General features: G+C 40.8%; 1 long non-coding RNA gene across 1 annotated transcript; it reads left to right on the top strand.

Moving 5' to 3' along the window:
- Positions 1–9440: 9440 nt before the first annotated feature.
- On the top strand, positions 9441–12390 carry LOC147261837 (uncharacterized). Its single transcript, XR_015116124.1, has 3 exons — positions 9441–9764; positions 11485–11584; positions 11679–12390. It is a non-coding gene; the product is annotated as an uncharacterized LOC147261837 (long non-coding RNA).
- The last annotated feature ends 2021 nt before the right edge of the window (positions 12391–14411 follow it).

Below are 14411 nucleotides of genomic sequence, written 5' to 3'. Positions count from 1 at the left end.
ACAATGAAAATCCTGCTTTCAAATTCCCACTTAAAGTGATACTTCACCCAAAAATGTACGTTTCTTTGCCTTCAAGGACTCTCAAACAGGTGTCCAGAGCAGGATCTTTTTTCTTATCTGCATGACTTCTTCTTGGCTTCGGAATGGAATTCGGGTTTTACACAATAATTATGGAGAAGATGCTAAGTTGAATAGGATAAAGAGAAGCATCTACAGTCACGTACTTACACTGATGTCAAAACGATAATACTACATTGAATGAAATGTACTTTAGGTCTACTAAACTGAACATATGAGCCAAGTATGCTTGTAACTGCTAAATAATCCGCTGTGTTCATCAGTTAGTCATCGCGGGCTGAAGTGAATTCACTTTGGTGGAACTGCGTACAACAAAAATTGAATCTGTGGGAAAACGAAATGAACGCAAATAAGCCACACAAATAAACACAATGACAAATTGTTATACTTATTTTGGAGCAGCCACTAGTTTGATCTGATGAAGTGTATTTTCTTTATTATATTTCAACATGTAGTCCTCGTGCACGCGTGTCATACCTGTAAGTACAGCTCGAGCTGTCAAATGAAGTCAGTAAAAAAAGTGTATCTTCTGCTAAATCTCAATGAGGAAGAAGTTAAAAAGTAGTTTTAAGTGTAATTATTCAAGTAACTCAAAATTGTAGCTGACACTGTGAGTAAAAAAGTAAATACCTTCCTCCAGTGCTGAGGAATGTGAGTCAGATAATGATAAACCCAATCATCCACTCGGAGCCGGGAGGTGACCTGCAATCTTCCCACTGTGGTCGTAAAAGGAATCATCACTCTTGCATATTCCTTTATTTATTATTTATTTCTCGAACAGTGGGACTTGCTTCATTACGTCTGAATATGTATTTCTTAGCCACAGGTATCAGATGAAATATTGATGTTTACGTCCACTCGGGCTCCTTATGATCCATGGTGTCTGGAGTATTGTTTCTCCAGTTACCCTGCAGCTTCTCAGCTAGCCTTGTCTCAATGGTTGATGATGATGATGATGAATGTGCAAGAGGCACACCAAGATATGGATCCAGCAGGGCGATCTTTAACTGAAGACCGGCAGGAGTTAAAGCTGCTATATATGCGCGCGTTGTGTCTTTATATACAATATGCATGAGTTGGGCTGGCTGATAGATGCGGCTGCGCCATATTTATTTATCTCTTTTCCAATCATACATTGATCCAAACACAAATCCCCACCATCTTAAATCACATACAGATGAGAAAAAGCTGTGCAGGGGAGGAGAGCATAGTTCATTACAGCCTTTCTTCTATCTAGACGTAGATAGTGAAATGGTAGCTTGATGGCCACTGTTTCCATGGCAACTCTGTTAGAGCAACCTCTGCCCACAACATCTCCAAAGATCAGAGACGATATTTTTAAAGTAGCATAAGACAAGATGATGTCTAAAGCTTGAAAGCTTAAGGGAGGGAAATATTAAATTCTGATTCACATGGTGGGCGTTTTTTTTTTAGGGAGGGTTGAAGTGAACTGCAGAGGCTACAGCATCTGTGCCTTTGTGTTGGACTTCGATAAGAGCAGAGTCGCTGCACCACAGACAGAGGAGGAGTTGAAAAACATTGGTATTTACAATCTGTCATGACGTTATTCTGACAGGATAATTAAACGTTATGTATTTGAGTATTTTCACAGCGTTGTCTCGGTTTAAAACTCTCCCAATCTTGCAGAATGTCTTCCTTATTGGCATGAAAATACAACTACTAGTGTAAAAAAAAAAAGGCCAAAAAAAAAATACCACTGAAATACCATATTTCTCATTGATGATTTCTCTTGCCACAGCCACTCTTTGAATCACAGGAATGTCCGTGAAGATCCCAAATCAAAGAGGCAGAGGAGACACATGAAATACCTTCCCTGGAATAATAATTGGATCTCTTCTCCTCATAACATTCAGTTAGTTCAGAAACTCTGATTATTTTCCCCAATTGTATTTTATATATTATTTTTTACGTTGTATTATTTTTATTTGTTGTGTCTTTTATTGTAAGCTGTCCTTGGGTGCTCAGAGAGGTGCCAACAAATAATATTCATTATAATTATTATTGTTATTATTATTATTATTATAATTAGAATAAGGAATGTAAATACTTTGTCTACGTTGTTACTTTCTAGGGTAGAGCTGAGTCAGTGGTTGCATGTGTGTACAAACCGTTCCCATACATTAAAACAAACTGCCAGTCCTGCAGCAGCACATATAAAAAATACATTTGCATAAAAATCCCTAATCAGCAACTCCACATATTCGATTCAACAGCACACGCAGAAACACATTTCTGCAGCGATCACAAGAGGGGCTGTGTCGAAGCAGCAAAGAGGAAAATACATCATCTTTATTTGCAAATTGTTTTTGTATGGCATAAATGTATTTCTTAACTGCCTTAAACTGGTTTTGTGTGTATGTAAGTTGCACAGAACCATGATTGACTCCTAAAGTAGCCGTGATGTCATTCAATAATGGGTCGACACCCTTAAACTAACTCTCTCTCTCCTCCTCCCCCTCTCCCTCTCTTAAGTGAGGGGCTTCAGATGGATATAGCGATCCCTTGTAGCGCTGCAGGCTCCTCAATGGACACACTTGCCAGCATGAGTTTCCATGGAGACACAATTTGTTCACCCACCCCTGAAGCATGTGTCATTGACTTCAATTAGTGCAGAAGGCCGTCTTGCCTAAGCACATACTTACACAGAGAGCAGCCTCAAAGGGTTGGAGGAAATTGACAGAGGGGATCTGAGAGCGGAAAATGCGTTCGAGAAGACATCGATGCAAGGAAGAAAGGGTTTTGGTGTAATCGTTTTGGTTTTTTTTAATCTGGATATTTACTGTGGATTCAAACTTCGACATTCTCTTCACGACATCAATAACAGACGGCAAAGCTGCAAAATATTGCAAGTGTTGAGGAAAACACAATTCTCTTTGTACTAAGGAAAAACTCTGTAGGTTACTGTTGATCTGATGATCTTTAGAATCCTTTGTTGAGAATTTCGATTGTGTTCATCGTGAGGAAACTTAAAGAGATGAATGAAAGGTTTTTGCCCTCAGCGTTTCCTCTTCCAGTTGCAACGGATGCACTTCAAACTTTTGAATTCATGAAACAGTCTCATACATTTTTTATTACAATCATTTAAGTAATTAAGTTCAGAGGTGTATTTGTGTATATCCTCGGTCATCCAGGTCATCGTAATTCTCAAGAAGAATCAGTTTAGGCACCTGGACTCGCCTCTTCTAAGTGAAGACATTTCGCCTCTCATCCAAGAAGCTTCTTCAGTTCTAAATTTCAGGTGGGAAGTATCGGGTATAGAACCACCCAGGTGGGTGGTGGCAAAAAACAAGTGGTCATAAGGCCAGAACAATGGGCTCGTTAGGTGGTCATGTGAGTAGAGTGTAACGAGGAGTGCTCTGACCTGTACATTGGGGAGACAAAACAGCAAACGCATGGCACAACACAGGAGAGCCTCAACCACAGGCCAGGACTCAGCAGTCCACCTCCGCCTCAAGGAGAAGGGGCGCTCCTTTGAAGATCATAAGGTGAGTGTTCTAGCCAGAGAGGACAGACGGTTTGAAAGAGGGGTGAAAGAAGCCATTCATGTCAGACTAGAGCGACCATCTCTGAACAGAGGAGGGGGCCTCAGACACCACCTATCACCCACCTACATAACGACCTGAAACTGAGGCCTTACGACCTCTTGTTTTTTTCCACCACCCACCAGGGTGGATACATATACCTGATACTGACAGTCAAATTATTCCCTCAACTCTCTTTAGAAATAAAAGACTAAAACAAAATAAAAAGAATCCAACTTTACCTGTTACTCGCTATCACTGATGTTTCAGCGAATAAACGTGTGTGTGATGTGCTGGTGATGCTAAAGGAAGGTTGAGGCTTCACCAAGGTTAGCAGCATGGATACCAATGTGGCCGTACACGAGGGAGTGCTTGATCAATTTCAGTCTTGTGGTAAATGTGTGAAGTGTTTATGCGAGCTGAACATGAGCTACATTCTGCTGCTCAACCAAATTTTGCACATGGATCCGGTCCTACAACAGCCATCAACTGTTAGACTTTAAACCCCCAACGAATCAATTGAGCATTTTATCACTTTGCAACTTTAGTTAAATTGTAGGCAAAATAACATTCAGATGCCTCAAAGACGGGAATTTGAAGTCCATCACTTGAGGATGTGTTTTAAACGTAAGTAACTAATTACCAATTACTAAATGTACTTCTACTCCTCTCAGAAAAAAAATCTTACCTCAAACCAAAGTTGCATCTCCATATATTTTCTCCAAATGATCAAACTAGATTTCCGATTAAAAAAAAAGAGAGAGTTTGCAATGCATCAAAATATTGAACAGTTTCTACAAATTCAGTTTCTCAATTTTCATATAAACTTTCAGTGCTAATGACTTCAACAGAATAAATGTTGAGGTCATGGCAGATGTGAGGTAAGATATTTCACAATGATGGAATTATTGAGGGATACTGAATCCTATCGGCCGCACAATTTTTTTGCCGCTAATTTAAACCTGGTCTGTAGTGCAACCCTGAGGCCTGAGTCGTCATGCTTGCTGTGTTTTAGCTTCCTCAGGCAGCTAGATCACGGCCTTTCTGTGGCGTCTGGATTATGACATTAAGATCCATGTGAGGCAAAACAAACCTGCATTTGCCTTGTCAGACGTTGTTGTGTGACAAAATACGACACATTTGTCTACTTCTTCCATCTTCCTCCTCAAAAATGCCCAGCCGTGACTCACTGGCTGCACAACTGCTATAATTAGACTTGTTTTCCAAAAAAATAAAACCAAGAGCTACCAGTAGGTGTGTTCCACACTTGATTTCCCAGTAGGTGACTTTGGTTCCATGTAGACAGTCAAAAACATTACTGGCAAAGTGGTGGGATGTGCCTTTAAAGTGATTTAACCTTGACTATCCCAACTCATTACAAGCCCACTCCCAGGCTGCATCTATAATTACCATGAACAGGTGCATCACTCAGCCGCATCGTCATGGAGTTAGAGATTTAATTTAGAGATGCTGCCCGGGATATTAACCCCGCTAATTACAACAGCCAGCTCCACATTGAAACACGTGAATGAAAAGCTGTGGACCTCAGGGCGAGGCAAAGCACACAATTACTTTCGCTTTTATTCTGAGGGGAGCGCAGGTGGGGAGAGTTTGTGGTGTACACAGTGGACGCTCCAAATTGAGCGAGTGTGCAAAACTATATGTGTGATCACAAGGGAAGATGCTTTTCTTGTCTTTCAGGCAAAGCAGGATCGGTCAGCTTTAATTTTGAGAGGCCACGCACTTAACTTTCATGGTACCAATAATGCAAATGGCTTGCATGATGTACATGTGCAAAACATAGCAAGGGAATTTTAAGATGCAAACACAACAGATAATAAAATTACAGTATCAAATCACAGTAACAGCATCAGAATACCAGATCTGCTATTATCAACTGAAATAAGCTCTGCTATAATGCCAGCAGAAGTTATGAAATATTTTTGGTTAATTTAAAAGCAGTTCATGGACTGCAGAATTGTGCACTACGCAAGGATTTTTAAAGATTCCTCCAGTAACAATCGTTGAAATTAAGTGAAAGAACAGAGGGATTAGCGTGAACATGAGCCTGGCAGCTACAGTTTCACGTCTCTGGAATAAACTGAAGGTCAAATAGAAATTCCAAGAAACAGTCAGTGACGGAAGCCATGTTGACAGTGTACCAAGTGATCTTTGGACAATGACCTCTACAGCTTAACAGGAGCCAAAATTCAAAAGTCATTACATTCCCAAAAAGAACCATAAAAGTATGTTTTGAAGTATATTCTATGTGATTCTGAGACTTAATATTCTACCCCTCATTGTCCTTTTGTCTGTCTCCTTGCACAGACTCAGAACACTAAGGTAGATTTCATTTCCTGAGCATCTGCGTCTGATAGTTTTCCCCCTTGTGATTAGAAAACAGAATAGGTTGAAAGCTAGCCTGTAATCTTTTATTCATCCATTCGTCCTCTTCTCCTCACTCCTCGCCTCCGCACCAGGGAGCTCAGCATCTGACAGCCCTTACCGAAAACCACCAGCTGGAGTGACAACAAGAGGTGGCGTGTGTGTGTGTGTGTGTGTGTGTGTGTGTGTGTGTGTGTGTGTGTGTGTGCCTTGTTTAACAATATTTGTGGGCCCTCACTTTCCTTGTGTAGCAAAATAGAAATTACAAATTCATTTTGGCGTAAGAGGCAAAGGAATGGATATTTATAAAGACAAGTCACTGTGAAAACACACTCAAGCACATATTCGAACGCATATGCATCCACACAGTGTGCGTTACTGTGTGTGTGTGTGTGTGTGCATGTGTGTGTCAGAGGGCAGGCAGGGGCGCACTGTGCTGACAGCAGCACCGCCATCAAAGAAGAACAGATGGTTAGGACAGGACTGGCTGTTGCTGTTGTCACAACTTTCAGTTAACTTTGTTCTATTTTATTATTCATTTGCATTTTGCAGTGTCCTTCCTGAGAACCTGAGACACAATCTTCTGTATCAACATACAAAACATGTTGTATTTTTACAAGGTGGAGATATGTATTTGATAAACTCGACGCGTACAGTGTGGCTAGCTGCTGTACTGTAAGCTAAATTAACATTAGCGCACTAACATACCACCCAAAGGCAGAAAATTGGTAAAAGAAAACACACAAACCAGTTACACATGTCTAGTCATCACCATGTGAAGCTGTATTTCAAAGTGAAATAGTTAACACTGATAGCCCCCCCCCCCCCTACACACACACACACACATGCACAAAATACGATTTTAAGCTGCCTGTTAAAGCCTGGCGCTTCCTTTTTCATACATAAGCTCTGCTGTTGCTTGTACACTCCATTTAAGACAGCATGGTTGACCTATCATCACAGTTGGAAAAGGTATGTGTGTGTTTGTGTGTGTGTGTGTGTGTGCACAGTGCAATGGAGGATGTGATCTTGTTACAGGGCAGTAAGTGGGAATGTTGTGTGAACAAGGACATGTTCTTAAAATTAATTTTTCGCCGCACGTAACCTTTCCTGTGGCTGACAGCCTCTTGGGGAAAGCCACTTTGAAAAAGGCGGCATCTGCGATAACTTAACTGTAGCTGACCATGTGACGCCAGCTATTGCCATTACCACGCCATCATCCCGAGTGCAACCAGTGCTTTAGTGAGAGCCGGAGTAACTGTCATTGCTTCCGCAATCAATTCTGTAAATTTGTTGAACTTTGAGTGTGAAACTCGCGCGAGCTGAGTCTGTAGGAGCTCTCCACTCGGGCAGCTCAACAATAGTGTTGCTTCTCTCTGTATAAATAAGCGTAGTTTCACAATGATGGAATTTTTTTACAGTGGTATTGTGTAATCTCTGTGGTTCGTGCTATGGCCTCATACAAAGTAATTTTGTTGTTGTGTGTCAACAACATGTGGTGACAGAAACTCAAAACCGGGCCGCTTTTTGTGCTGAAAGTCATTTCTATGGTAATTTTTGTCCATCAAGAGTGACTTGAGGTTACAGTTTTTGCAAAAACATTTCCACATGTGGACAAAAGAAGCCCGGAATTGAACCCCGAAACCTGCTACACTGTTAAAAATATGCGTCAGTTGAGTAAAACTAGCACATACAGGAACTCGGTGTCAGCTTTTATGCAGCACTCTTGTAGAAAGCCCTCATCCTCAGTGTTTACACCTAAATACTGACAGTTTTCCAAAGATCAGGCCACAACAGAAAATAGGGGCATGTGTGGAGGATCTCTGAGCATCAGTGAGACAAAGTCCTTTCATGTTTGTCAGCAGGCGAAACAAGTAAAGGAGGAAAGTAGGTTGCTACAGGTGAGTCACGGTTGGTGCTCTAGAGTTTGTGTGACAGCAACACCATCTTTCTTCTTTCCTTTAGATTTCTGTACATGTAACATCAACATTGATCTAATTGACTTACACCGTAAGAGTGTGACATTAGTAACTGTCATCTTGGTAGCATTTTTTTTTGCTTTATTGCATTAATAATACACACGGGATGATATTGTTCATCTTCTGCCGGTGGGTCAGGTTCACGCTCCATCATAGTGGCGGCATCGCTCCTTAAGAGCTTTCAAGCTCTCACAAATAACCTCGTTGAGTTTATGGCAGGGATTCTTCACTGGTGCCAGCCATGTATATTTAGCTTGAAGCTAGTGGTGCCCCAAATACAAACGAACATGTCATTCACATTCAAATGTTCCCATTTACAAACTCTCAAGAGCATCATCCAGTATAATTCATGTCATCTTTATCCAGTCATATGCTCAGCAATCCACAAACGCTTGGATTTGAGCTAAAAACGCCATTACACTTTTGGTTCAGTGCAAATGACAACGAGTGCCATGCTCGATTATATTAAGGTTTGATTTTAGCTCGAATCAAGCATTCACACACAAAAGACCCTCAGAAGTTTGTAATCAGACATCTTTATGCAGATTCCCTGCCGTTTGGTTAAATATACAGTATGAGGCAAGTAAAAAGTGACATGAAATAGAGCAAGTAAAAGCGTACAAATACCTCACGTGTACTTGCAGAAAAATACAGTATTTGATAGAATGTAGTTACATTTCACTGGCACACACACACAAACACATATACATATATATATATATATATATATATATATATATATATATATATATACATATACTGTATGTGTGTGTACATTTATGTGTGTATATTTATGGATAAATGTTAAGCTCCTTTTTCAAAAAATGCATGAATTCTCCAAACACTCTGCCAACTGAAAAATGTAATCCAAAACAAGAACAGCGGTCGAACCATGTCGTCCACGTTGTTGTGGGCTGAGAACATGACACCAATTTCAATTTTCTGGCGCCCTCCCTTCCAATGTACCAGCTCAGCCAGTCAGACAGTTTTCTAGCTGCCTTATTTGCTCTTTTCAGCTCCTCATCATATGTCTCTGTTGACCTGCGTCGGTTTGTCTGACTCTGTCTTTTCTTGTTATTCCCTCTGTCCGTACGCCCATCTTTTCCTCTCCACCTCGTTCCAACCCGACAGGTGGGAGGATTGTTAGTTTCTTCAGATTCTCTGTGCCATCGAACATCCTTGGCACTGGAATGATGAAGTGCCAGTCACCTCAGAGATTTCTGGCCTTTTAATGTCCCTTGAAGTCCGCACACACAGACATTTTCTGCACCATGTTGCCATGGCAATCTGATAAGGAGTTATGATTGAATAGCTGAGGTAAAAACATGTTCTTTGATTTTCTCAGTGTGCTACATAGCTGCAGTAGCTGGAGATTCTGACTTTCACATCATAGATGTACTGCAGGTACTATTTTTGGTGACTAAGAAACAGAAGTAATGCAGCCAAATTAAATGGAACACATTTAAGGATGCTGAGTTTTCCACATTGCATTTTACAACGAACAAGTTCTCAACAAGACATTAAAAAGCAGCACTGAATGCAAAATAGCCCGCGTTCATAGTGTTGTCACCCAAATACAGGGACATCGCTCCTGTTCGGTTTCTAGATATGTCACAGAATGATGGAACACGTGTGAGGACTTCAACTCCGAAATCAAGAAAGAATTTCTTGAACTTGATGATGAAATAAGATAAAAAATAAAAGCTTCAGAGACAGGAACTGTGAACTTGTCTCCAAAGAAGAGAGACTTGACAGAGACTTGTCTGTCTTGAACTGGGATGTAAGTGGAAAAAAGTGAGACTTTGTTCTTGTAAAACCCTGTTATCCAGGGGGAAAAAAAACCCTGCTTTTATCTAAGGATGTAAACCAGTTAATACTCATAGATGGTCTAACTGGATAAATTGTGACCTGAAATGATCCTGTTTCCTCAAGAGCATTAACTCTTACTGAAATAGAAGCATCTCAGTGTGAGCACAGCGTGGGTTCATCAGCGGGGATGGGAAGTGATTTGACTTTATCGATACCTGGGGGGGGGGGGGGGTGTTATGCATATAAAATGGGTTCCTTGAGGGAGGGTGCTACTGTATATCCTGCATTACTTTCCATGTCTTCTGTAAGACAGTATCAACACCAATAGTATTGGTTCAAATAGCAGGTGACACAGGATGTCTAAATTCAGAGTGAGGTCTTGCTGAGCAACACGCATGGCGGGCAGACCTCGCCGACAGATAAACCCTGACTGTGGGGAAACAAGAGGCTTTACTGGTGGTTCTTGAAGAAATGCTCAACTATTTACACTGGTGCTATGGAAGGGAAAGATCATCTTTTTTCATGTTTTCAATAACGTAGGAAGGCAATCCTGGGCAGATTCCCATTCTGCACACAGTAGGATGCAACATGAAGTCCTGTTTGGTGGCAGCATGACCTCAACGAACCACTCCTGCTTGGATTAGGATTTAAACCCTTCTCAGAAATACACGCGGCAGAGATGTTTGGATTAATGTAACGTAATGTAGAGGAGTGTGTTTGACCTTTATAAGCAACTGCAAAAACTACATTTCAGCAGGATCACAATGTGAAAATGTGAATAATAACAGGCCCGAGGCAAAGTCAGCATCCTGAACTTAAAACTTTCTCGGGTTCGTGATTGGCATCCTCAGATCATCCTCCAGTGGAAAATGTGGCAGTTGGACAAGTGGTAGGATCAGGGACGAAGCCTTCCAGTGGATCAGATCATTTGCAGTTCAGACTACTTCTCCATTCTCATCCCTGTCCATCAGGCCCCAGTTAACTTTTTAATGGAGCAAATATTTGCAGTGTCCATACATACACACACTTCAGTGCAGAACCACTGCTAGATGTCTTACTGCACTGGTAATAAATGCACTGATAGAAGAGGACTGTGACAATGACTGTATCCCCAGGAGCTGCTAAAATATTCATTTATAGGTGACAGCACTGTTACTGATTTAATTAGCTGGTGCAGTGAGATTTCGCCCAGAGTCCTCTCTAATATTAACTGGTGGTGACTGGATGTCTCATACAGAGGTGAAGGACGCATAAACACGTTTCACCTTCAGACAAATCTCGCCTGAGGTGGAAGTCAAATATCTCGACAAACGGATGCTCAGATCGGGTGAAATCATAGTTAAACCTGCAAACAAGGCAGATTTTGTGCACATCTCTATGTTTGTGTTTAATGTGATAAACTTGATCATATTAGTTTGCTCTATACTGTCGTTTCTTATGGATGTTATCAGTTATTCACGAGTTTATGTGTGTATACATGATGTGTTTATGGGGGTATTTTTAAGTGCTGCCTCATTTAGGGAGACTTGTCCATCTGGTCGTCCCCTCCTCTTTAAAATCTCAGGAACCCCACAAGGGAATTTCAGGTTGCAGCAAACATTCACTAGGACAGGATGAAGTGAAATTTTGGTGGTTTGAGTGGTCTTCCTCTTTCTTCTCTCTCTCTCCTCTCTTTTTTTTCTCGGCTGCAGAGGCTGCTCATGGATTTCCTTGTTCCACAACACATGAGGAAGTTCTGCCAGGAAAAGTCTGAGGCCTTTTTAAATGAAGCTGGACTAGCGGGTCAGGAAGGTAGCGTCATGCAGCTTTAAACTCGAGTTTCCAATTTCAAAATGGTTGTTCACTTTTCAGCGAGGTTTATCTCATGTAATCTGCTCTGGTGCAGGTCACACTTGAGATAAAAGGCAGCTCTTACCGAGGATTCAATTCTCTTGGAGAAACGGCTTCACCATTCTATTTCCTGTTGGATTCAGCTCGGGTACGGCATGTGAAATATGTGTTTATCAGTGGAAATAAGGTGGAAAATTGGTGTGTATGAAGTACATTTGATTTAATCCCACTGAGGCTCAACTGAAGAGACTAAAAACATCTGCAAACATCAGATATGTGTGTAACGATATGAGCACCTCAAAATAACACGAGACAAAAATAAATCACACGTATTTTCATTAATTGTTTAAAATTATTCTTCACCATTTGACTTTTGCCTGATACTCTTTGAATTCCTTCCTCTGCGATCGTTTGATGATGCCTGGCTGGGAGATGAGAGTCACCAGCTGTTTATCTCACTGGTAATTGTTGATGGAAACATTTCACATTTCCCTTTGATGATTTTCCAGGAACTTCTCAATTCGTGCAAATAGATGGAAACCTGATTTACAATATGAGCCTAAATGTAATCACACAATGATCACGCATTACTGATAAAGCATGTAAATTCCATACTTAAGTCACTTTTTGACAAGAATGAATGATTTTTATGCTTTTTTTATGACTCCATTCTTTACACACATTCTTTTCTAGTTGCAGGGCAGACGAAGCCACGCGCTCGACTCTTTCAAACCTCTAAACACACTTAACCTGACAAACTGCGCTGAAAATAATGTTTATCGCAGAGATGTAGTGTGTTTACTGCTGTACGTGCTCTCTGACAATATACAGGTTATTTATTTTGTCTTTGCTGTCTTGAACTTAACAGTCCTCATACATTATTTTGTGAACTCTATGAGCTCCATTCCCTTTCATTGATTGGCTTGTTCTGTGCTCTGTCTCAGACTCAGTGCCCATCACAGGCTGCCAACATTTCATGCTTACTTGCCTCGCTAAGCTTTGACTCGCACAGCATGTCTTTTCTTGAGCAAATCGAACGTGTGTGTGTGTGTGTGTGTGTGCGTAAGTGTTCTTTGTCTGATGGCTTTAGCAGTACATCAGTCGTAGGAAAAATAATCTTTGTGTGCTTAATGGCATTTTCACACATAGGCTAATTTCGAATGTGTAGCGCTTAGATCCTGTGACGGGAGCTACAACTGGAGATTTGTTGTCCTTTTTTTTTTGTGATAGCATTTGCAGAATAAATCTCCCGACACACACAATGGTTCAGTAAAACCCAGAGAAGATTATTTGTATTTGTCAAGAGAGTGTGTGTGTGTGTGTGTTTGTGTGTGTGTGTGTGTGTGTGTGTGTGTGTGTGTGTGTGTGTGTGTGTGTGTGTGTGTGTGTGGGTGTGTGTGTCGGTGTGTGTGTATACATGTGCTTTTGCAACCTAGCTGATAATGTGTGTGCTGTAATGGAATGCTTGCTTTACACAACGTGTTTGATGAATTATAATGAAAATTTGAGCACTAGGTTTTTAGACACGAATCCCCATGTGGTCGTTAGTCACCGTGCATGTTGTTTCAATTTAAGATAAAACTAAATTCATCTGAACTGACCAGATATTTCTGCTTTGAACTAACTACTGTAACTCTGCAGAGCTGATTGTGGGGCTCTTATAATGATTCCCCTGAGGCCGCTCACACTGAATGGATTTCACTTGTCGTTTCCCTTTTTTTAAGGAAGAGGTTGTTAGAGCTGCTGCGTGTGTGTCACCTCAGTTACATCAACTGGTCTGAACTGGAAATTCAACACCAAAGTTAAAGACCAGCACGTAATCACTGAGTCTCCTGTGCTTGCCAGTTTGTGTGTTCACCATCAGAATTATGAGAATAAGAAGTAGTTTAATTAAAGCAAAAAAAAAAAGCAAAAAAGAAACGATTGTAGAGGTAATTATGTGACAATTATTACAGTTTACACCATTTAGGATTACCTGGTTTCCCCCAAAAGTTTGATATTCAGAAGGAAACAACAACAGAACATGTTGTTAGAAGCAGAACTTTGACTAGAAAGAACATGTGGTTAGTTTGAATACCTATTTTGCTGTCAGCACGTCTCAGCCTAACACAGGAATATAGACACACGTTACAGAGTCATTCTTTTATCTGAGCCATCAAGTTTTTTTGTTCTGATCCTTGCCTTCTTTTAACTAACACAATCCAGTTAAGCAACTGCACACGGGTTGCTGTGAACTAGTCCTGCATTAATGTATATTAATCACGTTACAGGCGTGCATGTAAACATGCCGGTTGAGCAGAGTTCCTTCATTAAAGTGAGGCTAAACTGATTTAACGCAGTATCAGTATCAGTATCACTGTCAGTTTCTTTATCATGACGAGCGCTGCTCATCTTCAGTGTTGTCTCACCTTCTGCAGTCAGCTTTTAAAGGACTGGGAATGTATGTACATAAATGTGTGTAACGGCACAACCATGTTTTATTTTCATCGTTAAAACCTGTCTTACAATCTAAAGTTTGCATTTGGAAGGCGGGGAAAGGTGTCGTTTCCTACAAGTGGGCCCAGCGGGGGGCTGCTGGCTCAAGCATCATTGTCATTACATCTTACTGGTCCTTTAATCAGTGATGATGTAACTTAACTTTTAAAGACTTGAATCGATTAAACACACCTACAGTTCACCAACTCCCTGTTTGCTAACCTCACTGAGCTCACTTCAGTGACATCATCTTTTAATAGCACCAAGGGACCTTCAAGGAATTGAATCATCTTTTAAGTTACAGATGGAAGAC

The sequence above is a fragment of the Aulostomus chinensis genome, chromosome 5 (genome assembly GCF_037954235.1).
Source record: "Aulostomus chinensis isolate RoL2024-O1b breed Wild chromosome 5, RoL_Achi_v1.0, whole genome shotgun sequence".
Taxonomy (NCBI): Eukaryota; Metazoa; Chordata; class Actinopteri; order Syngnathiformes; family Aulostomidae; genus Aulostomus; species Aulostomus chinensis.
This window is presented reverse-complemented; position numbering and strand designations above follow the sequence as displayed.